Consider the following 25,805-nt stretch of genomic DNA (forward strand, 5'->3'; position numbering starts at 1 on the left):
GCAATCACTACGATCCTTGCAGCAAGGATCTGCTTTTGTGTATTTATTCCCTAATATGTGGAATCCTCCTTTTCTAGATGTCCACTCAAAGCTCCTATATTACCCAGCACATAGGAAATGGTCCAAGGGCTGGCTAGTCATGCAAGCCTTTCCTAGACAAATCATACGTTTATTCAATATATTGGCTACATTTGCTACTTTTTAAATTTTCATTGCATTGTCTTTGTATTATCAGAGCATTACTTTTGTGTTAAAGACAAAAAATGATTTTTTTGTGCACTATGGGCCAATGTAATAGCACAGGTTTTATTTAATGCGGTTCCTGCAGGATGTACTAAACTAATGACAAGCAAATAGACCAGGAATAAAAAAAAAACATGGTAAACTGCGGTAAGAAAACAAAATGGAAAAATATTTCCCACAATCTCCTAAGTGGAGTTCCCTCCCTCCCTCCTGCTTGGCCCGATGTGGCTAGGCTGGGCCAGGCAGAGTGGGTTGGCCCAGCATGTCCTCCCTCCCCTGATAGGTATACCCAAACATCTCATCTTAAGAAAAAACTGTCAGAGCAGGGTCAGGTCAGGTCAGGTCCAGTCCTATCAGGTCCCCCTTCCCCTCACCCAACCTCCTCCCCTCCCACCTTAAAAATAAAATCTGTGCTCAGCACAACTGCCACCCCTCCATTCCCCTCCAGGAGAAGACCTCACGTCTTCCGGCAGGACTGTTCCCACTAGCAACTGGCTGATCCCTCCACTGTCATATGCCACTGAATGGACCAATCCCCTTTCAGAAGGCTGCCCTTCCCCTGACATGTGACAGTGGAGGGACCAGTTGGGTGACAGTGGGAACAGCCATGCTAGGGGAGATGACCCTGGAAGTTCTGCTGGCACTTTTGCTTTCAAAGTGAGAGGGAAAGGACTTGGAGGGGGAAGGGGGACCTACTGGACGGACCTGATCCAGACCCAACCCGACAGTTGTGTTCTTAAAGTAAGATGGTTGGGCATATTTGGGAGGGGAGGGAGGACTCACCTGGCTGACCCACTGGACGCGACCTGGCCCACATGAGTGGGGTTCAGTGGACTCCTCTTTACTGCAGGAATTTTAATTCCTGTTTCTGAACAGGTGTTACATTTTCTGCTGTAAAAGGAGATGAGCTAGGCAGCCTCCCCACCAACGCACTTCTTTGCATTGCAGGGTAACAACTAATAATGCTTACTATCCTGCAATTAGCATGAGCCGCACTAATCATACCGCAGGCTTTTTGGCGCTAAAAGCCTTATTACATGCCTGGATAAGGTTAGTGCTAAAAAATGTACGTCAGCCTCAGCACAGCTTATTACAGTGGCCCTTATATTTGTATCGACTGATATTTTAAAGTTCATGGAAATCCACTTTGGGATGCCTATATGAAGCAGAATAGCAACTATGCAAGAAGACAGGGGTAGGTAGGCAATTCTGGTCCTGGAATGCCGCAAACAGGTCTCGTTTTCAGGATATGTACAATGAATACAATGAGATACATCTGCATACAACATAGGCATATTCATTATGGATATCCTGAAACCTCAACCTATTTGTGGCACTCAAGCACTGGCCTTGCCTACCCCTGTAAGAAGACCCGATATGTGATGTTAGATATTATCTGTAGATGTTAGTGTCATAAAGGAGATTTCATCCAGCGGTACTGTGCTTATAAACATGAAGGAATTGACAACTCAACAGAAATCAGAGACTGTAATAGCAGCAGCTTGGGGTTTACTGGCAGAGTGGCAGTTAGGCCACGTTGCACCAAAACACGTCACTGTGTCAGAAAAAGCCCTCACTGGGAAGACCGCACTTCTTGCAATGAGTACTTACAGGACAGCTAACTCACTGCCAGCTTGCCGGCAAGCTCAAACACTTCTTCACCCATTCAGAAGTCACCATGTCTTATGGCTATATTAATTTTCATTACTTCAAGACAGCTGATTGTGCCAGAGTCAATTCAACCCCCAACACATTTGGCCAAACACCATTTTGCAAACAACTTTCTTTTTCTCTCTCGCTCCTCTCTCTTGCTTGTTGTCTCAGCCCCACAGCTCAGTCAGTGCCAGATTTTTCCAAGCTTGGTGTTTACTCAGTATCTTATTTCAGCTGGCGAACCGTCTGTAGCTTTTCAGGGCGTTAAAATAAATGATCTGGGCCAGGAATGTACAGTATAGGGAGTGATGTCAGATTGTGTTTTTTTTCTCTTTTCTTTTTCAGTCACCGACATGAACACAGTTAAAGCATTGTTTCACCCTCAGAGTTAGGAATGTGAATATTTATAGAGTGCACATAATTTATACAAACACCACGGAGGGCAAGCAAGCAAAATGTTTTATGACTTCGGGTCAGCCTGACAGAAGGAGAGGGGGAGGGTGGAATAAACGGGGAGAAATAAAGAATACTTATAACTACGGTTGGGAATGTGCTGATGAATAATTATGGGCTGCAAGTCCATTTACACTTGTGTGCTTTTCAGGCTTCAGGACGACTGTCACGAGTTTAGTTCTTTCTCCAAACAGCTACCAACCACGTCGCAATTATCTTCCAAGCCAGTGCCTTAACAACAGAGCCTATTGTGAAATGCTGTAAACAGTAAAATGAATAAACTGTTTTCAGTGACTTTCTTGGTTAACTTCAAGATTGGTAGGAAGAAGAAAGGTGGGAGTGAAAATACTTGCTAACTCATACACATTCAGTGTTACATTTGTACTCATTTATTGCAGATATTTTAGGCTGCACACAGAAAAATGACACTGGGCATTAACCTCCACTGTGCTGAAACCTCCACAAGCTCCAACAAAACAGAAGGCATGGAAGAAATCCCCAAAATACTAGGTGGCCCTATTCTGTCTATTGTCAAACTTGTTTTAAAATAGGGCCTTAAAGATTCAATAAAAATTGGTACAGGTGTCAGGTGAATTCAGGGATGTCTAAGTCATTTGTGGGCTTGATTCACTCACATTCAGGACTTAGACACAATTCTGGCAGAAAGTAATTAGCTTATTTCAGAAAATGAAAATCATAAATAAATGCAAATCAAAGACCTTATGTATCTTGGGAAAAACAAATATACCTTCTTTATGAGGTTTTAAGCCTAACTCCTGCTCAGAATCACTTAACTCATAAATGTCATTTCAATATGAATAACCCTCTTTATCCCTTTCCCAATATTCAGAGTTGTCCCCTGAGGTAATCATCTGGAGCTGGGCAGAGGAAGCCCACTGAGCATGCTCATGCCCCAATTCCAGTTTGAACAAAGGACAAAGCAAAATTGCTTACCTGTAATAGGTATTATCCCAGGACAGCAGGATGTAGTCCTCACATATGGGTGACGTCACTGGACTGAGCCCTATCACGGAAAACTTTCTGTCAAAGTTTCTAGAAACTTTTGACTGGCACACTGAGCCCACTGAGCATGCCCAGCATGGCATGATCCCTCGAGCCACAGGGGTCTCCCTTCAGTCTCGTATGTAGCAATAAGCTTTAGCCAAAAAATAAAATAATAAAATGTATCGGACCCAACTCTGCGGGGTGGCGGGTGGGTTTCGTGAGGACTACATCCTGCTGTCCTGGGATAACACCTATTACAAGGTAAGCAATTTTGCTTTATCCCAGGACAAGCAGGATGCTAGTCCTCACATATGGGTGATTAGCAAGCAACAGGCTGAGTCATTCTTGTGTTGGACCAACAGTGTACAACTTGTGCATCAGGCACAACAACTGGCGTACTGTTGGAAAAAATGAGGCAGCCTGAAATCACAGCAGATTGGATGCGGAAGGAGTTGGGATTAAGCTGGAAACAGCTCTTTAACATGCTACATTTCACTGGCACTTTTTAAATCAGTAGTACACTGGCCAGGTTTCACATTCCGTCTTAATTTTATTTAGCTTTGTTCCATATAAGTCACACCCCCAAGCACATTTTTTTCAAAGATCACTACACGACACATCAGTTCAGCCACACCTCCGTCTAATTGACTGACAGACTTGATTTCGCGCCTGAATCGGGTTCAAATACCCAGGGTTCCAATCGCTTTTTCACTACGAGCGGAGACGGTAGACGCAGGCCCGCGTTGCACACGGTAAAATGTTTTTCTTTTTTATATAGCCCTTTTTATGTTAGAATTCACTCTGCTTTTACCTTTCACGTACATTTGTTTACCCAACCCTTTTTTTGACATGCTGCTATTCATCGCTGCCAAACCTGAGACCGGCTTCAATTGTTTATTAATACGCTGCGATTTACCGCTGCTGAATGTGAGCCCGGGTCGTACCTCAACACTCGTTTTTATGTACCATCATACTTAATTTACAAATCTACTGATTGTTTCGTACATACGGCAAACTAATTGAGCTTCTCCTCTGGTCATATTTATTGACACTGTTGGCGCATGGATAGTATTTAAACATTCAGTGTTTTGACAGTATTTTTTTTAACAGATCCATGAAGTGGAGTCCACCCACTTTTACCTGTAGCACATAAGAAGAATAATTTCCATATTACAATAATTCCCTTTGTTATTTATCATTTTTTACCTTTATTCTTTTTTTATTTTTTGATGTGCACTTTCGGCCGGATTTTAAAAGGGTTACGCGCATAACTTATGCGCGTAACCCTTTTAAACCCCCCTGCGCGCGCCGAGCCTATTTTGCATAGGTTCGGTGGCGCGCACAAGCCCCAGGACGCGCGTAAGTCCCGGGGCTTCGCAAGGGGGGCGTGTCGGGGGTGTACCGGGTGGGTGGCGCGATTTTCGGGGCGTTCCGGGGAGCGTGTTGGGGGCATGGCGCCGGCCCGGGGGTGTGGTTGAGGCCTCCGGACCAGCCCCCGGGTCGGGTGATGGCGCGCCAGCAGCCTGCTGGCGCGCGCAGAGTTACACCTGCCTCCGGCCAGCGTAACTTTGCCAACAAAGGTAGGGGGAAGGGTTAGATAGGGCCAGGAGGGTGGGTTAGGTAGGGGAAGGTGCGGGGGGGGGGGGGGGGGTTAGAAGGAAAGATCCCTCCGAGGCCGCTCCGATTTCGGAGCGGCCTCAGAGGGAACGGGCAGCGCGCGCAGGGCTCAGTGCGCGCAAGTTACACAAATGTGCACCCCCTTGCACACGCCGGCGTACTTTTGTTCGCACCTGGTGCGCCTGAGTCGCGCGAAGATTTAGAAAATCTACCCCTTTGGTTGTAACCTACGATTGATCCTTTTTCCAACTTTTACATTACTTGTGACTAATCCGGTTGCAAGTACATTGTTCAAATTAAGACACCCATTATTGAATTTCCCCCTTTTTTTTTTTTCTCTTGTGCAAGTCAAGTTATTGTATTACATGCTCCCTGACTCGAATAAGTTCATTGAAGGTTTTTCTTTCAATCCTTTCTAGTATGAGGCACCATCAAGTGCATGGAGCCTTCAAGCGTTCATGAGTCACTTGTTTCTTGAAAAGGTGTGTCTTTTCCTGATCTTTTTTCACATTTACACATTCGTCTTTATGTAACGACATTTCTGTTCATATTCATAACCTGTTTGTTACTTTATTCATTCACTACATTTTTTTTTAACAGATACATTCGTGCTGCGGATGGCAATTGTAAATTTCAAATTTGTTCAAAAAATTGAAAAATCGCCCTAGAGGTACATTTTTACACATTGATGCCTTTGGTGCAAAATACATTTCTAAACACCTTGTTTTTTTTCAAAATATACATGGGTTTTTTATTGCATTTTTTAGTCAATTTTTCATGCTATTTTAGATTGATGTTTCTTTTTTTGCTCTTAATTCACACGTTTTTTGCTCTTAATTTACATGTTTATATGTCATGTCTTTTGTTCCTTGTTGATATTTATATTTATTCATATTTATTTTTATGTGAGGTTTCTTTTATCTACTCATTTATAGTATTTATGTGTTTATGATTTTATACTGTTATTGTTTTTTTATATACTTTTGCTTTAAATATGATTTTATTTTTTCATTATTTATATATGTATATTTGTCCACAGCCCCTGAGGCAGCCACTAGGAGTTGGCGAAACTCGGCCTGAGTCGGGTGTTTTTATTGTTATTACACATTTCCAACCATTAAAGAAATTGAAAAAGATTTTCTTTGGCATCTACTTTCCTACGTTTGCTAACAAGTTCTTTAAGACAGATTGTCCGTAGGCTGAATCTTGTTGTCCTTCCTTGTCCAAACAGTAATGAGCTGCAAAGGTGTGAAGAGAACTCCATGTTGCAGCTTTACATATCCAAACAGCAAACAGGAGCACTTCTGCACGCAAATAATCTCAGCAGACCACAGGAAATGTGCAGGAAAGAATTCAATGTCCACACAAAATTCAGTGATATAATATTTTCATTTTAAACGGCAACTCCACAGCATTTAAAGGTGCAAAGCGGATCCCACGACACGGACCCTTGTTTCGCCGCGAGGCTGCGCCGGGAGGGACAGACAGAATTTTAGTTGTTCTAGAAAGTAAAACAAATTATGTTAAGGAAAACCATACTTAGAGACGTGGTGGACAATAAACAAGATGGAAGCGGCAACGTCAAATTCAAAAAGACAATTTTACAATTTTCAACAATACTATGACCAGTTCAAAATATTGCAACATCAGCATAAAAGTTGTAGCCATGTAACTTCAAAGATATTGGGCATAAAAATTCAGTGATTAACCAAAGAAGCTAAAAACCGAAAAATAGCAAGATGGTACTGTGTTAAAGTAGACGTTAAATTAAACTGAAATAGAAACAGGGAAGATCGGAGAAAGTCATGCGGGGTGCAGAAATAATTAAACGCAAGGGAAAGAAAATTAATTGGTGAAAATTATACCAAAAGAGGTAGGGCACAAAAAGGAATAACATGTTACCAAGGTATTTAAACAGGCAAGGTAAATAAATATTAAACAAGGCAGTAAGAGACTGGACCGAGACAATTAAAATATTTTTCCCTTAATTAGCCCGTACAAAATTAAAGGGGTCAACATGATAACAAACAAAGTTTAAATTATACTGACATACCTTTGTACAGTTCAAATTATGGCGTCACTGGGAGTGCAACGAGAGCGTGAAAATCGTGGCCATTTAACTTCAGTGAATTTGGCGCGAAAAGTTCAGTAACTAATCAGAGAAAAGTACTATGAACCGGAAGTGACAGAAAACTGACAGGGTATTTTCAAAAGAGAGAAACAGAGGTAAAGAAAGACTGAAAAAAATATAACAGTAAAAAACCGTGCAAAGTTCATAATTGCTTACAATAGAAAGAAAAAGAGAACTTGTACATGTAAACAAAAACTAAAAACTTAAAAATTCCCAGCAATATAACAAGATCAGGGGATAATGTGTGATAGAACATGACCCGAAACTGTCGGTCCTGTATGTAATGTTCTATCACACATTATCCCCTGATCTTGTTATATTGCTGGGAATTTTTAAGTTTTTAGTTTTTGTTTACATGTACAAGTTCTCTTTTTCTTTCTATTGTAAGCAATTATGAACTTTGCACGGTTTTTTACTGTTATATTTTTTTCAGTCTTTCTTTACCTCTGTTTCTCTCTTTTGAAAATACCCTGTCAGTTTTCTGTCACTTCCGGTTCATAGTACTTTTCTCTGATTAGTTACTGAACTTTTCGCGCCAATTGTCTCGGTCCGGTCTCTTACTGCCTTGTTTAATATTTATTTACCTGCCTGTTTAAATACCTTGGTAACATGTTATTCCTTTTTGTGCCCTACCTCTTTTGGTATAATTTTCACCAATTAATTTTCTTTCCCTTGCGTTTAATTATTTCTGCACCCCGCATGACTTTCTCCGATCTTCCCTGTTTCTATTTCAGTTTAATTTGACGTCTACTTTAACACAGTACCATCTTGCTATTTTTCGGTTTATAGCTTCTTTGGTTAATCACTGAATTTTTATGCCCAATATCTTTGAAGTTACATGGCTATAACTTTTATGCTGATGTTGCAACATTTTGAACTGTTCATAGTTTTGTTGAAAATTGTAAAATTGTCTTTTTGAATTTGACGTTACCGCTTCCATCTTGTTTATTATTGTCCACCATGTCTCTAAGTATGGTTTTCCTTAACATAATTTTACTTTCTAGAACAACTAAAATTCTGTCTGTCCCTCCTGACGCAGCCTCGCAGCGAAACACGGGTCCATGTCGGGGGACCTGCTTTGCACCTTTAAATGCTGTAATATATACACTGTGGAGTTGCCGTTTAAAATGAAAATATTATATCACTGAATTTTGTGTGGACATTGAATTATTTCCTGCACATTTCCTGTGGGAGCTTTACATATGTCAGCTATTGGTACTGAACGATATGTGCTACTGAGGTTGACATTGCTCTTACTGAGTGCGGCTTTACTCTCCCTTGGAGAGGAAGGCCTGCTTTTTCATAGCAGAACTCTATACAATCTGCAAGCTAGTTAGAGAGTGTTTGTTTGCCCACTGCTTTACCCGGTTTGTTTTTATCAAAAGAAACAAAAAGAGTTGAGTGGATTTCCTATGGACTGCAGTGCGGTCTAGGTAATATGCAAGTGCACGTTTACAGTCTAAGGTGTGCAAAACCCTCTCACCTTGTGAGAGAGATGTCTTGGAAAGAATGTGGGCAAGACTATGGATTGATTCAAGTGGAATTCCGTTACTACCTTGGGAAGGAATTTAGGATGAGTACGGAATACTACTCGGTCATGTAGGAACCTGGTATAGGGTGAGAATGTGACAATGCTTGTAACTCACTAACCCTTCTAGCTGATGTAATAGCTACTAGGAAGAGAACCTTCCATGTAAGAAATTTAATATCAGAGGAATCCCTGGGTTCAAAAGGAGAACGCATGAGTCTTGTTAGTACTACATTAAGGTCCCATTCTGTGACTGGTGGCCGTAACGGGGGTTTTAGGTGAATTAAACCTCTCATAAACCTGCTGACAAGGGGTTGCACTGATATCGGTGCATCCCATATTGTGTGATGGTAAGCTGAGATAGCACTTAAATGTACCCTTACTGATGAGGTCTGGAGACCAGAGATAGTCTAAAAACAATGATGTGGGGCAGGGAAAGGAGTCAATATTTTTCTGTGCACACCACGTGGAGAATCGTTTCCACTTAGACCGATAAGTTTTTCTTGTGGAAGGTTTATGAGAAGCTACTAGCACTTGAGACACATTAGTTGAAAGATTGAGCTTTCAACATCAATGCTGTCAGGGATAGGGTTTGAAGGTTGGGGTGGCGCAACCTGCCCTGATCCTGAGTTATGAGAGTGGGAGCTGTACCCAGGCGAACTGGCTGTCTGATAAATCGGTCGAGAAGTATGGGAAAGCATACTTGTCGAGGCCAATAAGGGGCTATGAGTGTCATTGACCCTTTGTCCTGTTGTAGCTTCACTAGAGTTCTGGTTATTAGTTATATCGGGGGATACGCGTATAGAAGGCCTGAGTTCCAAGGGCGAGCAAAGGCGTCTCTGGCACAGTTGCTGGTCCGCTGATATAGGGATCAGAAATTGTTCACTTTGCGATTCAGTTTGGATGCAAAGAGGTCTATGGCTGGTTGACCCCAGCGCTGAAATATTCTGATCGCTATCAAAGGATCCAGGGACTACTCGTGGGGATGGAACTGACGACTGAGGCGATCCGCAACTACGTTGTGTATGCCTGCTAGATAAGCGGCCTGGAGAAACATGGAGGGCCGGATTTTAAAAGGGTTAACCGCATAAGGTACGTGCATAACCCTTTTAAAACCCCCCTGCGCGCGCCGAGCCTATATTGCATAGGCTTCCGTGCGCGCAAAGCCCCGGGACGCGCGTAAGTCCCCGGGCTTTCTTGGGGTGGGCGAGTCGGGGCGTGGCGCGGTCGGCGCGTCGTCCGGGGGCGGTGCCGTGGGCGTGGTTTCGGCCCGGGGGCGTTCCGGGGGCATGGCCGCGGCCTCCAGACCAGCCCCCGGACCGGAACATGGAGCACGGCAGCCGGCCCGGCACAGGCAAAGTTACGCCTGCTTCGAGCAGGCGTAACTTTTGTGATAGAGGTAGGGGGGGTGGGCGAAGGAAAGTTCCCTCCAAGGCTGCTCCAATTTCGGAGCGGCCTCGGAGGGAACGGAGGCAGGCTGCGCGGCTCGGCGCGCACAGGCTGCCGATTTTGGGAAGACTTGCACGCTCCGACCCCGGATTTTAATGGCTACGTGCGTATCTATTGAAATCCCTCGTACTCTTCTTCGCGCCTGGTGCGCAAACAAAAGTACGCGTGTGCGCAGATTTATAAAATCTGCCCCGGAATGCATGAGGGCCCAGTCCCAAATCTGAGCAGCTTCTTGACAAAGGAGATACGAGCCCGTACCTCCCTGTTTGTTCAAGTACCACATGGAAATATAGTGGTCAAGGATCTTATCAGTGGCCTTATAGCTGTGCTGCCAAAGTAAATCACACCTTGCTCCCAGAATCTGTTTTCCAAGGCCAAACAGCCCTAGCTTCTCCTCTGCAATGCAAGCATACAGTGTGGGACTGGCACACCTGTAGATACAGCTTACAGTGTGTTGCAATGTAAATGAACTGAACACACATCCCTGCTCCTATTGTGTGTGGTGCACTGGTGCTGTGGAAAACATTGAAAGCCTGTGAGTCTTGTCTGCATCAGAGACAGCTGTATACATGTTATGTGGGTAGACTCTACACCCCATTCTCTATATTACAACATGATATATCCTGAGATCCATCATCAATTGCCATTTGGATGGCCAACTGTAAAAGCAGCACTCTAAATAATGTGTCATAAGCAGCCAGTTATCCAGCTACATTATAGCCACACAAGTCATTATCTGCCTGTAGTGAACACCTCCCCCACCTCACCCCCACGGCACCTGAGGCTCTCCCACCTAGTACCTGGAGTTGTGTAACCCTGGTTAAGTCTGGATACATCCAGAGCTTCTGGCCGTAGAACAACACTGTTCGATTACGCAGGAAAAAATGCAGAGTAGTATCACGATCTGCTAGGAAAGCGGAAGTCACCAGTAGAGTTCCCTGATGTTTAATCTTCGTTGTTAAGGAGTCTTGAAGTAAATTGGTTAAATCTAATGATGATTCCAAAAGTGTATCATCTCTAGGAACATCCTCATTTTGAGCTTGAGGCAAATAATATGCCTTAGTTAGAATGGGCATTACAGAAGTAGGAACCTTGAGATTCTGAGAAACATAATTTCGAAATAATTCTATAGGAGCAATCTTCTTAACAATAGGAAAATTGAAGACTCTCAAATTAAGAGACCACATCCCATTCTCAATGTTCTCTATCTTCTTAGAAGAAATTATATCAGATTGTACTAATTGTTTATGTACCTGATCCAACGTATCCACTCGAGACTCTAGGTTCTTTATCTTTGTTTCTTGCATCATTATTTTACTAGAACTGTCCTGGAGACAATTATTTGTGTCCATAACTGCAGAAGTTAACCCACAATCGGAGGGTGAGTTAATGATTAAAAAGCAAGGCACCAGGGTGGTTGCCTATTGACAAATATATGAAACCATCCCCTGCCCTCTTAACAAATTTATTGACGTGCCATTTGACACATTAATACTGAGTATGGCAACAGTGTATACCTAAGAAAATACATGTACCAGGAGCATTTAAAGAGTGATATTAAGCACACACTTGGGGGGGGTGATCTCTTTTGACATAGTAGTCCAAATTAACCAGAGCATTCCACAAGATATCCAGCATTATAACAGGGGGCTTTGAAAGGCAAAGTTTACCAACCTGAGCCTCGATGATCTCTCCTCCAGGCACAGCTCTAGTCGAGGCGTCGGGCCGAGCCTTTACTAAGGCTGGAAATAAAGTAACGGCAGTAACAGAATCTTCACTCATGGGCAGCTTGTGTGCCCCAGCTGCATCTTCTTCTCTTTCTCTTATGTTACGCAAGCTAGAAAGCTCAGCCTCTTTCAGGCAAACACCCAACTCACTCGAGACTCCGTGCAATTCCTCTGTTTGGCCCATCCCAATCGTGGGGCCATACCGAGAAGGAGATGGTGTGGCCGGCACTCCCAGGCTTAGGGAGATCTCATTGGCCTAGTTTGCCCTTTTCTAATGGGATCCTATACAAACTTTGGAGTTTGGGGTACCTATTCCTTTGCTCACCGTGGCCCTGGCTTTTGAGTGTATTATGACATTGTGGATCCATGCTTGTTAACACGTCTGTGATTATCAGCGCATTAGTGCAACACATCCTATGCATTAATCAGTAGGTATCCATAACTTTGCCTTGAGTAGGGGGCACTGCAAAAGTGCCAACATACAAATAAAACAGCTATGAATGAGTAGTCACACCAGAAAAATTCTCAGGAAAAAAAAAGTATAAAATCCAACACCAGCCATGAAAGTCTACTGCTGAAATCCAGATTTTGCAATATTGACATCCGGTCGAGGGTGGCTCTAGGCAGTTACTTGCATTTTAAATCCTAACAAAACTATTATAATTAAACAAAAAGTTTCCTAAGTTGAAACTAAAAGTAAAGATGCAAATGAACTGATAAAATTCAAGTTCTTTAGCTGAAACTGATACTTGGGACAATATTATTTTTTAAGGGCTTGATTTTCAAAGCAACTTATAAGCATAAAACCCCTTTTTATGTGAAAATGGCATTGTGAAAATCAATTAGGGGCTTGTGTGTAAAAGTACATGCAAAACCCCATTTCACGTGTACTTTCATCTGCAATGGCAAGAGGCATTCATGGGGGGCGGAGGAGAAGGCTCCACCTGCTCAGCTATGAGTGGAACTTGCTATGCATATACGAACTCACAGACTAGGACAACCTGCACATTTTCAAAATAGACTTGTGACTTAGATCCCCCCCCCCCCCCCCCCCCGTATGGGCTGTTATCAAATTAAACATACCCTCATCACAGCACTGTAACAACCTCTGGTGATGGTATTCCTATTGTCACTTCCATAAGCTCTGCCTGAATGCAATTAAGAGGTACCAAGAATTCTTGACTGCCTAATATCCATCAAGCATGCGGCCCTTTCATAAGCCAACATCAGAAAGAAGCAACTTCAAAGGAGGGTGGGAGGAGGACACATAGTCAGAAACACATTGCTTTTTGCATGCCATGTAGGAGCATTCAAACAAGTTAGTACACAGTACAATCAGTTCAAGTTGCATTGTCAAAAAACAACTGCATAATTGTGAAATCTTGGCTATTACAAAACATAATTGTATTGAGTGTTTGGACATACATGGTTCAGATTTGCTATTTCAAAGACTATTCAAGTAAACAAAATGATAGTTTTAAGAAACACAAAGCCAAAGTGTCACAAACTGTTTAGCACAATAAAGAATGATTATTTTGACTCATGGAAGAAAATTGTTTTGAAACCACAGAATTGCTAGCATGGTGCTTCTACGTTTGCTTCACCATTATGTATCTGGTAAATCCAGTTAATACTCCTTCTACTGTCTATAGTGCTACTAGACTTGGGAAGCGCTTTACCAATAAACATCAGCTCTAATGGAACCTATAATCTAGTCAAGACACACAAATGAGACAAATAAGAGTCTTCAGGAAATGGACTGATGAAAGAAAACAACCATGGTTTAAAGGCAGCCTAAAAAAAATATGGGTCTTTAGGTGGTATTTGTGTTTAGCCAGAGAGAATACATGACATGCTGACTCAGGAAGACAGTGCAGTAAGGTGGAAAGCATGGATTTGGGAGTTGACTTTTAAGCGCACTGAGACCAGGTCCATTTTAGATCGACTGTTTATCTGCAAAAACCTCTGAAGTGTCTGAAAGGCAGAATATAAATCAAACAAATAAATCAAACTGTTTTATATATGGCTTTGGAAATTAACCCATATGGAAAAGCAGTAGGCATGCATTATATTTTGCTACTGCATTTCCAGTTCTGGGCTTGATTTTCAAAGTGACATACAACATAAAGCCCTATTTTATGCATGGCAGTGGTGCTTTGAAAACGAATTAGAGGGTTGTGCATGTAAAGTATATGTGAAATTCCATGTCACATATACTTTTATCTGCACTAGCAAGAGGCATTCCTGGGGGTGAAGTAGGGCTAGGGAATGCATTTATGTAAATCCTTTAGATTTTTGAAACTATGTGAGAAAATGTAAACAAAAAAGTATGTGAATATCTAGGGACAAACCTGTCATTTTCAAAGTAGATGTAAGTACATAAGTCCCCTTTGAAAATTCAGGCTAAAATCTGCAGGAACTTTAGCTCTGCGTTGGCTCTTATAAAATTACCTTCTATAAATCCAGATACTGAGGTGACTTTACTGAGGGGCCAATTTTCAAAGGGTTTAGGCTCCTAACTTAGGAAGTTAGACTACTAAATCGGCCCTATGAAAATTTAGCAGGATGAGTAATTAATTTAAAAGACTAAAATGTGGGAGGCTACAGAGGCGGAGTAAGTGTAGGGGAAAAAAGGAGCTGAGCACTGATATTCAGAATTAGGAACTTAACTTAAGAGTCTAAATCTGGGCAAATGAATAGCAGGACTACATTTATGAGAATTTTCAGCTGAAAACAGGAACCTTAGGCATCTTATAGGATCAATCACAAAATACATTATGGCGTTAACGCACATGATAATGCGTTAACGCCATAACGTATGCAATAATAGCACTATCACACGGCGCAAATGCAAATTTTGGGAAGGAGCGGGATTAGGGAGGAGTTTGGGCGGGATTTATGAATATGAGGGACAATATTACACGGTTTTAATGCCGGAAATAACTACACCTTTTTTCCTAGCCTTAAGCTGTGCGATATGACTGAAACAGCCATAAAGCAACTCGCGATAAATTTTTCGAATTGGTTTTTGGCCATTTCTGGGTTTGGGAGGGGAGAGGAGGAGGCCTTCACAGTATGCAACTATTTAAATGCCTTTAGAAGGGACAGCTATTGGCTTGATTTGAGGCACAGTACACCTCGGTGAAGATCTGACGTCATTTGGCGTGAGGAAAGTCGCACAAAGATGACATTTTGTACTATGTTATCTCGCCTTAGCTTGATGGTACCCTGTTATAGAATTCATCAAGCTAGGGCGAGAGAACATAGTAGAAATGTCATCTTTGTGAGACTTTCCTAACTCCTAACTCCAAATGACATCAAATCTTTACCGAGCTGTACTGTGCTGTTCATACGTCTCTCTATACATGAAAAACTGGCCCCTAAACCACCACCAACACCTCACTTCGAGTTATTAGCTGCCCTTCCTACAGAGATATCAATATGGCACGAGATGCGAGATAGGAAGTATCACAGGGCGGTTTATTGCACCATTTGATAGATACTGCCTATGCGAAGCGCTATGTTATCGCGTGGTGCAGTAACTCTAAAAATTACCCTAAACACGCCCCCTTTTTTTTTTTTTTTTTATCGCTGGCGTTAGGCCTGCATTTTATGAATCTAGGGGTTAGAATCCTAAATGTAAGAGTGACCAGTGATAAATCTGTAAGAGAGAGAGAGAGAATTGGACACTTACTGAGAGGACCCTGTACCAGGCCTTGTTGCAAAATTAACAGTGATCTGATTTCTGGGACCCTGGTAACCCACCATTTCTGGAACTATCTTCCTGACCTGCAAAAGACATATATTCTAAAACAAGAACTTCTTTTTCTGATTCAGCCTGTTTTCTCACCGACACCATTGAGATAAAGGAGAGTAGAAACTAAGAACAATTAAAATGGAAGCGGGGCAGGCAATGGCAAATTACCTGGATATACTTACCCAGGATATTCAGTGGGAAACAAACCCGCTAAATATACCTGTTTAGGTTTAAAGTTTGCAGGATACGTTTATTCAGATAACTTTAGACCTGCTTTCACCACAACAATACTAGCCAACTAAACTTAGCTGAGCAACATAAAATATCGATGTTGCCAGGCTAAACTTAAACTCCCACCCCTGCAATGACTCTACACTGCCTCTTTTTTTTTTATCTGAGCATGTTTTAGCTGGGTAAGTCAACTTATCCACAGTGAGAGGCAGGAAACTGAAAAGTCAGTATTTGTCCAGCTAAGTCCAAACTTAGCTAAACAAACCCCTTTGAATATGGACCTCATAGTAACAAGGTAGAGGACAGAAAAATACCAACTAGTCCATCTAGTCTGCCCAATTATTACTGTTCACACTACTAAAAATGTAACCTAGCTGCCAGCCACAGGCTATAACTGCTTCTGAGAGATCACTCCTTGTCTAAGACAGTTTTCATTCATCTTGGGCAGATGAGCTTACCAATTTTCTCAACTAAAGGTGAATTTTCAAAAGGTTGCACATAAAATTAGGACTTACGCACCTAAGATAGCATGTGCATGAGTACATGATATTTTATAAACTCTAACATACACACTAAGTAAGGGATTTCAAGGAAGGGGAGTGGAGGAGTAGCCCAGTGATCAGAGCAATGGGCTACAAACCAGGGAAATCAGGGTTCAAATCTCACTGCTGCTCCTTGTGCAAGTCACTTTACCCTTCTTTGCCTCAGGTATAAATGAAAGATTGTAAGCCCTCTGGGGATAGGGAAATACTTACAATACTTGAATGTAATCCGCTTTGAGGTGCCAAAATATAAAATCAACATAAATAAATACAAATATGTACCTAAAAAAAGGGCAGTCTAGGAGTGTTCCTGGGCAGGACCAACATTTACTTGGGTAGGTTGCTATTTTACAACTTGCCAATGTGATATGCGTATTTGCACCTGGTCATTATCGGGTATAAATGAGAATAAAAGTCCTCATTGCCAAATACAGAGTTGGTGAGGGCTCTGGGTAAAATGGGGGAGTTCAGGCTGAAAAACCAGGAGAGTCTTAATGATCTAGAGATAGCCTGGGTAAACTGGTGGACTAATTGGTAAAACTGATAATTTCCTTCATGCGTGCTTGTTATAAAATTTTAAGACTGATATGCGTAAAAGCCAACAAATGCTAAGGAAACTATGCAAGTGAAAAATCCACATGTAAATGATTAAAATTAAAGCATAAATACCCGCATATAGGAGCTATGTGCCACTTATCCAGATACATTTGACTTCTCCAGGTAAGTTGTGGCTTTGCTGCAAATTTTCTGAATAAAGTCTCAAAAAGTGCTACTTATCCAGCTGAGTAAAATAGCCAGATAAGCGTAAAAATGCTACTTATCCAGCTATCTTACGTAGCGCTTTTTGAGACTTAACTGGCTAACTTGAAAATCCATTCTCATGTATGTTTTCAATGCGTGCAACTGTTTTCATATACATTTAAACATATTTGACATCCTGCACATGCATTTGTGTGCACGGTGTAAAATACACGGACATTAGCATGCGCACCCATATCCATGCATAGATGGGCGTGTGCACACGTGCTTGAAAGTTACCCTCCCTGTTCACACCCTCACCTCCCATGTTTACCCGCACAGCTGACGGGGTAATTTTCAAAGGGATTCTCCGTGGATAAATGGGTGTTTACCCACAGAGGAAGCCCCTTTGAAAACCATCCCAACCCTGCCGGTGCCCACAATGGCAACAAGAGTCCATGGTGACAATAAATCTCTCGGTGCTGACCAATGATGAATCACATCTATGGCACTGGATACTGCATCCAGGGCTTTGATGGTTCTTGACCATGCCGCAACATATTCGGTGGCACTGACAGCATACAGCACCATTGATGGTGTCCTAGCATGTGCAGATGTCGACAGCATGATGGCACCTATGCAGTCCATAGGGCCCAAAGGCGCTAATTTGGTGATGCCAAAAAATATTGAGTTAGTGGCATTGATGGACACCACGGTGCCACTGGTCCAGGCGTCGATGGTCCAGCAGTACTAATGACGCCCATGGTGCCCGAAGGCTCAAAGTCCAATGGCACCCCTGACACCAGATGCTCCTAGCAACTTAGAGTGCCTGATAGCATCCACGGCAGCCAATGGCCTGCCAAGGTGCCCTCCAGTGCTCAGTGGCACCCCCAGTATCCGTCCGGACACCACAAACGGGCTATCGGTGCCCACAATACTCGATAGCCTTGAAGGTACCGGCCTATGGAGCACCTGAGATGCTTCAGTGCTCAAGGGTGTTTTGAGTCGATGGTTATCTTGGCACTTGATGGCACTGAGGTTGTTCAAGGCCTGAAAGCGCCCTTGTCGCCCAAGAACTTCCATGGTGCTCAAAGCACCCTGGTGCTCGATGACCTCAAGGGCAACCAGGGTGCTTAATGGTGATGCTGGTACCCGATGGCGATGATGGTGCTCAACCTAATCAAGAACATCCATGATGTCGAATGGCATTGCTGGCACCCAAGACACATGATGGTTGGCTTGGCACTTGACAGCATTGAGGGTCCATGGCCCTCAATGATGCTCAAGATCAAGGCTGCCATTCCACTGCATCTAGGGCCCTGGTGCTGTATGGCGTCCACTATGCCCGCCAAAATCTACAGTACAGAAGGGTCCTTAACAGCAGCCAGGGCGCTCAATGACACCTATAGCCATCTACGGCTCTTACAGCCATCGATGGAATCGAGGGTGACCATGGTACTCAATGGCAGACTGGCCCCCAACATGGTCCTTACATCGATCCATCAGACTATCATTGCGCTGGCAATGATTTGCATGGGCAACAGATACTGGGCATAGCACCGATGGTGTGGTAGCAACGCTGCTTGCCCAGGCTCCTAATCACCCTTTCTCACAAGGTGACTGCACTGCCATCTCTGGCAAGTAGGACAGGCGACTACATCATCCAGGGCTTCTGCATGGTGACTAGTTCCTTAGAATGTGGAGAGGTTGAGCTGCCCCCCCCCAATAGGAATGGTACGGTCCTCGATCCCTTCACTGTGTGAGCTTCCATCGATGCCGATCGATTGGTGAAATGACATGGAACTCCTGCCCAGACAGAACTTAGGTGAGTTGCAGACTCAGCGGCTACATGGATCACACACAGACTGCATTCTATCAGTCCCACCAGCACCAGACAAAGGCACAAAAACAGACAGAACAAGGATGGGCACAGAAACTAAACTGCAGATGCAGTTTTTTTGGGTTTTTTTTAAAGAAAAGAATTAGAATCTGCCAGGCTGCACAGTGACCAAGACCCGCCATGTGGCTGGCAAAGAGTTTGCAAGAAAGAGAAAAATAAAATAAAAATACTGTAAAGTAAAAGAAACAGAAGGTTCTGTTAGAGAAATAGCTGCAGCTCCAGAAAAAAATCACAACAGAAACTGAGGAGAGAGCAAAGCTGAATACCATGACCACATGGCTCTGTGGAATAAAAGTGACCTAGCGGGCAGTGTGATAACTACAGCTGCATGTGCTCAGAACAGCCTAATGAAAGCTCTAGAATCTTTGAGATCAAATTTCCGGGCCGGGCTACATCTAATGATGTCACCCATGTATGAGGATTGACATCCTGCTTGTCCTCAGAGAAAAATAATGAATGAAAACAACTAACCCAAAAGCTGTCAGACTTTCTGTGATGTCAAAATGAGGGTCTGACAGAAAAAGAGCATAAGCTGGCCGTGTGTAACTTTTATTTTTTTGGTACCCCAAATTTATGGCAGATACTTGAAAATACATAACATGTTTTTTCCATAATCCAAATCCAAGAAGTAAGGGAAAGAGAGAGCTCACTTGTGGTCTGCAGCATGCAACAGGAATAGAACTGGGCAGACTACATGAACCTTACAGTCTTATTTGCCATCACATTCTGCTTCTCTGTTTTATTTCAGTTTTATTTATTTATTTATTTGCTTTTTGGTTTTCATTCATTTCTTTTGCCCCTTTTTTCACTCCTCTCACTTTGCAGCCTCTGTATTTTTCTCCTAAAGGTGCCTTTTATCTTGACTGCCACAACCTCTCTTCTTCTCAGACTATTTTCTTTGTTCTCTGACCAGAAGTATTTCTTCCTTCAAGTCTCTCATCTTTGTGTCTTCTAGTTTTACCTCCTGTCTTTCCTCTTAGGCAGGACCCAAAAAACAAAGTGGTAATCGGTCTAGGGTAGCCACGGATGTGAGAAAAACAAAAGCAAGACCGATGCCTTGGAAAGAAAATTTATTCAATATAACAATACCCGCCCTACTCTGACCACAACTCCCAGACCTTAGTGTCCTCCAATTCTCTACCCCCATCCCTGGACTCTCGCCCCCTCCTCTGCCCCATCCCTAGACCTCTGTTCCTGGATCCCCCAAGATCCTCCACTCATCTTTACTCCCCTTCCCTGGACCTCTCACCCCTCTAAAATCTGTTCTTCATCCCTGATCCTCTCACCCTCTCCTTCCAATCTTTTTTCACATCCTCCAATCTTTTCTCTTTATCCCTCTATTCTCCTTTCTTTCCCACAGTCCTCATAAGCTACCCCATCTCCCTTTCTTCAGTCAGTCCTACCCTCCTTCTCTCACTGGCAGGAAGAAAACAATTGTAACAATGGTAAATAGTGTATAAAGCATAAATTGCCCAATCTAGTCTGCCCAGTTGAGATTCACCTATGGCAGACTCAAACCGTGACCTTTTGTTCTAGAGTATTTTTTTTCTAAAAAAAAAGTATGCTTTTTATGCCCAATTTATACCTATAGTAATAGTAACATAGTGATTGATTGCAGATAAAGACCAAAAAGGTCCATCCAGTCTGCCCAGCAACTTATTTTATCTATCTGTTTTTTTCCTTTAGTTTAGCTTTAGAGTAATAGTAACTGTTGATCCGTACAAGCCAAGCCTTTTGTTAAAGGCAGTAGCAACTGCTGCACCATGCAGGACACCCCCAAACCTAAATGTAAACTGTATGCAGGACCGGATTGGCCTAGCGGGGGATCGGGCATCCCCTGGTGGGCCGGTCGCGCTAGTCACATGGTTTGCTGAGCGCGGCCGTGACAGAGCCGTGCTCGGCAGACCACGTGGTATCTCCTGGGCCGGCCTAGGCGGCGTATCCCCGGGCTGCTCTTCATCGGGAATCCGCCGCTGACTGTAGGTGTAACCTCTCTCGACTGCTTCCATTCTGTCCTTATCCTTGTTGAGATGAGGTCTCCAGAAATGAACATAGTACTCACCAATGATCTGTACAGGGGCATTATCACCTCTTTTGCTGCTGGTTATGCCTCTCTCTACGCAGGCCAGCATCTCTCTGGCCTTAGCTACCTCCTTGTCACGTTGCTTCGCCCCTTCAAATCATCAAATACTATCACCCGAGGTCTCTCTCACAGTCCATGCATGTCAGTCATCCTCTCTCCAACACATATGGTTCCTTCTAATTGCCATGCCCCAAATGCATGGCTCTGCACTTCCTGGCATTGAATCCTAACTGCCAAACCTTCGACCACTTCTCAAGCTTTCATAGGTCACTTCCTTCAGGCATGTCCACTCTGTTGCAGATCTTAGTGTCATCGGCAAAAAGAGAAATTATACCTTCTAATCCCTCCGCAATATTACTCACAAAAATATTAAACAGAACCGGTCCCAGAACAGATCCTTAAACTCCATTTATCACTCTTCTTTCTTCAGAATAGGTTTCATTTACCACTACTTACTAGTGTCGGTCAGTCAGCAAATTTGTAATACATTCCATCAACTTGGGACCCACTCCCAGGTTTCTCATTTTATTTATGAGCCTTCTATATCAGACTGTATCAAAAGCCTTGCTGAAATCCAAGTAAGCCATATCAATTGCTTTTCCTTGATTCAATTCTCTAGTCATCCTATCAAAAGGTCAGTTGATTTGTTTGACAAGAACTTCCTCTGGTAAAACCAAGTTATCTCAGATCCTGTTACTCACTGGATTGCAGATAGTTCATTATCATTTCCTTAAGTAGCCTCTCCATTAATTTTCCCACCACCAAGGTAAGGCTAACCCGGCCTGTAGTTTCCAGTCTCCTCCCTGCTGCCACGTCTGTGAAGAGGGATCACAAATGACATTCTTCAGTCCTGCAGCACTACTCCCATCTCCAAGGATCTATTAAAGAGATCTTTCAGCGAACCCACCAGCACTTCTCAGAGCTCCTTAAGTATCCTGGGATGTTTCTCATCCAACCCCATGTATTTGTCCACTTTCAGTTTGCCTAATTCCTCCCAGCAATCTCTTCTGTAAATGGGGATATATCTACACCATTCTAATTTGTACTCTTGCTAGCCAGCAATGGTACTTCTCCAATGTCTGTCTTAGTGAAAACTGAATCGAAGTAATTGTTAAAAACTTCTATTTCTTCTTCTTTGTCCATACCTTGCTCCTTGTTTCCTTTCAGTCTTGTAATGCTTCCTCTAGTCTTCCTCCTTTTTCTAATATATCTGAAAAATGTTGTGTCACCATGTTTTACCTCTTTGGCAATATTTTTTCCACCGGAGCTTTTGCCATCATGATTACTTTCCTCGTTTCTTTCAGCTTCATCCAATATTCTTGCCTTTTTTTGAATTCCCTTGTACTTTTTGAATGCTGATTTGTTTGCCTTTATTTTATTCGTTACCACTTTGGAGAACCAGATTGGTTTCCTTTTCCTCTTATCCTTATTTATTCTTTTTACATAAATGTTTATTTCCTTTGAACTAGTTCCTTTTAGTCTGGCCCACTGTTGTTCCACTTCACCCATTACTTCCCAGCCTTTTAGCTCATCTTTAAGGAATGTACTCATTTTACCAAAGTTTGTGTTTTTGAAATCCAGTACCTTAACCTTCATGTAACTTTCCTCCTTTTTGGCAGTTATATCCAACTATACTGTCTGATGATCACTGGTGCCCAGGTGGGCACCTACTCGGACTTTTGAGATACTATCTCTGTTCATGAATACCAGATCCAGTAGCTGTACCTTTGAGCTATTTTACTATTTTTATCATATACCCCCATCGGGATGAGGATGTCCAAATCCTCATCCCGATCAGACTCTCTTCAAAAAACTTTTAACCACTGGACCACCTGCCTCCAAGAAATGAACCAACTACTTTCCACTCTCAACCTGGTCCTAAACAGTGACAAAACCGAGATTCTTATCATCTCAAAGGAAATCCTCACCAAACCTCCAACTCCACCACCCTCCTCTCATTCGGTCAACTCAACTATTAAATCCTCTCCTTTCATCAGAGATCTAGGCGTGATCCTAGATAACCAGCTTAACCTAAAAAACTTTGTGAACACCACCGCAAAAGATTGCTTCTTCAAATTACAAGTTCTCAGAAACTTAAAACCTCTCCTTCACCTCCAAGATTTCAGACTGGTGCTGCAATCCATCATCCTTTCAAAACTGGACTATTGCAACTCCCTCTTGTTCGGGCTCCCAGCCAACACCATAAAACCTCTTCAAATGGTCCAAAACTCAGCAGCCAGGATCCTCACCAACACCAAAAAAAGAGATCATATCACCCCCACTCTTCAGCACCTCCACTGGCTACCCATCAAGTACAGGATCATCTTCAAAGTCCTCACGATCATCCATAAAGCCAAACACAACCTCACATCCATCGACACCACTATTCAATTCACACCACATACCTCATCCAGACCAATTAGAAGCGCCTATAAAGACACCCTGTTTGCCCCACAAGCAAAATCATCCTTAAGAAAGAGGGCCCTTTCGACAGCAGGACCTCATCAATGGAATGCATTACCTCCGGACCTCAGGCAAGAGCATTGTCCATCTTCTTTTAAAAAAAGACTTAAAACATGGCTATTCAGCCTAGCCTTCCCTGACTCTTAATGCTATCCTTCCCATACTCCAAACTCTAGCCTTCACAGACTCCTAATTCTCGCCCCCTCAAACTCTTAATTCCTCCTCTCTTTCTTCCGAACTGACACCCCATTCAGTTCAACACAGTCTGTCAATTCGCTCCTACTATGTTTCTTAGCCATCTCTCCCATGCATTCCTCTAAGATGCCATTTTATGTTATGAAATGTCTGGTTATGTTATGTTGTCTCAGTTGTTGTCTCAGTTGTTTCAGCTATTTATGATATGTTAAGTTATATGATAGGATAAGTTACAGTTTCCGATACTTTAAGTTATAATTCATTCTATATTTATATGCCTCACTGTTCTATGTAACGCTCCTAAGCGAATTTTTGTAGTTACATTGTAAACCGGTGTGATTTGTATTCTTACAGGAACATCGGTATAGAAAAATTAAAAATAAATAAATAAATCTTTCCTTTACTCTACAGCATATATATATTTAGGACTCAAGTCTTATGTCAAATGGTTTTTGTTGCAAACCTGCCAACCCTTTGGTAGGTTTTCTCAGGCCCACCTCCAACCTGAATACATCCTTTTGGGTAACAGCATTCAGAATTGAATAGACTATTCTAGTTGAGAACTCATCAATGACCTATACAGAGACACTATCACCACCTTTTTTCTGCTGGTTGTGCTTCTTCCTATGCATCCTTGGATTCCTCTGGCTCTGGCCACTTCCTTATTACATTGTTTTGCTACCTAGAGATCATTAGACACTATCATCCCAGATTACTCTCTTGGCAGTATACATCCGTTTTCCTCTCCCCCATCATACCCCACTGTATAGTGATCTCTTGGATTTCTGCAACCCAAATGTATGAGTTTGAACTTTTTTGCACTGAATCTTAACCTCCCAAGCTTCAGACCACTCCTGAAGCTTTTTTTAGATCACTTTTCAGTCTGACTATTCCCTTAGGAATAGACAGACTGTTGCAGATGTTTGTGTCATCTGCAAAAAGACAACTTTTCCTCCTAGCCTTGCCACAGCATTACTCACAAAAATGTTGAACAGAACTGGCCCTAAGACCAATCTCCAGGCATTCCACTAATCACATTTCTTTCTTCAAAGTGAATTTTATTTACCATTACCCTTTGTTGTCTATCAGTCAACCAAACTCCAATCCAGTGTACCTCCAAGCTGCTCAGTTTATTTATGGGCCTCCTATGTGCAAAAGTATAAAAGGTAAATGATATCATGCACATGCCCTTGTTTTAATTTTCTAGTCACCTAAAGAAATTAAGGGATCAATTTTAAGACCCGCGTGCGCATATGGATGCGCCAATTTTATAACATGTGTGTGCCGGCACGCGCATTTTATAAAATCCGATGGCCGCATGCGCCTGTGTGGGCGACCTGTGACTCGCGTGCGCGGGGGGGGGGGAGAATTTTAGCAAAATACATGTGGCAACACAATCGTGCCTCCCCCAGTTCCCTCCCAGTCTGCTCCAATTAAGGAACTTTCCTATCCGTAATCATACGCTTCCTACCTCTTCCCGACCCCTAACCTAATCCTATCTATCCCTAATTTTTTTATTTTAATAATTATTGTTCTCCGGGAGCAGAAGTAAACTCCACATGCCAATCAGCTGCCGGCACGCACTCCCCCAAGACAGCGGCTAAAGGAGCTGTCCCAGCCCACCTCTGCCCAGACCACGCCCCCAGCCTGCCCCTTTTGCAGTGCCCAGCACTTCGGCGCGTAGCAAGGGTTACGTGTGTGGCCGGGCCCTCTCTAAAATGCGCGTGGCACGCACAAGGCCCAGCCATGCGCGTAGCCCCCGTTTTTTATGCGCGTGGCCCTTTTAAAATTGGGCTGTAAGTGTAAAAGCCCTTTAGACTAGACTAACTTTTCTGTGTTAATTCAATTATCTGCAAAGTGCCTCAAAGTTAAACACACACAAACATTGTTTACAGAGAAAATCAAATCATAATATAAGCAACACTTTTTTTTTAAGCAAAAAGTGTACAGATATTTAAAATTCCAGAGAAATGTATACTTTGCATAGATCCTTTGAATAAAAATACAAATTAACACTTAGCAACAGTCAGGAAGCCCAGCTGTCCACATGGCCCAAACTCATAATTGGACTGCATGGCCCATTTGGCCCA

At 42.8% G+C, this 25,805-nt stretch overlaps 1 protein-coding gene and 1 long non-coding RNA gene across 5 annotated transcripts in view; one reads left to right on the forward strand and one right to left on the reverse strand.

The window, feature by feature from the left end:
- Positions 1–25,805, reverse strand: part of THADA (THADA armadillo repeat containing) — an 828,919-nt gene that overhangs the window by 237,472 nt on the left and 565,642 nt on the right. The gene's annotated exons all lie outside the window — the stretch shown is intronic.
- LOC115086884 lies at positions 4,007–6,065 on the forward strand. Its single transcript, XR_003855360.1, has 4 exons — positions 4,007–4,106; positions 5,391–5,453; positions 5,572–5,641; positions 6,011–6,065. It is a non-coding gene; the product is annotated as an uncharacterized LOC115086884 (long non-coding RNA).

Source organism: Rhinatrema bivittatum, chromosome 3 (assembly GCF_901001135.1).
Source record: "Rhinatrema bivittatum chromosome 3, aRhiBiv1.1, whole genome shotgun sequence".
In the NCBI taxonomy this organism is placed as follows: domain Eukaryota; kingdom Metazoa; phylum Chordata; class Amphibia; order Gymnophiona; family Rhinatrematidae; genus Rhinatrema; species Rhinatrema bivittatum.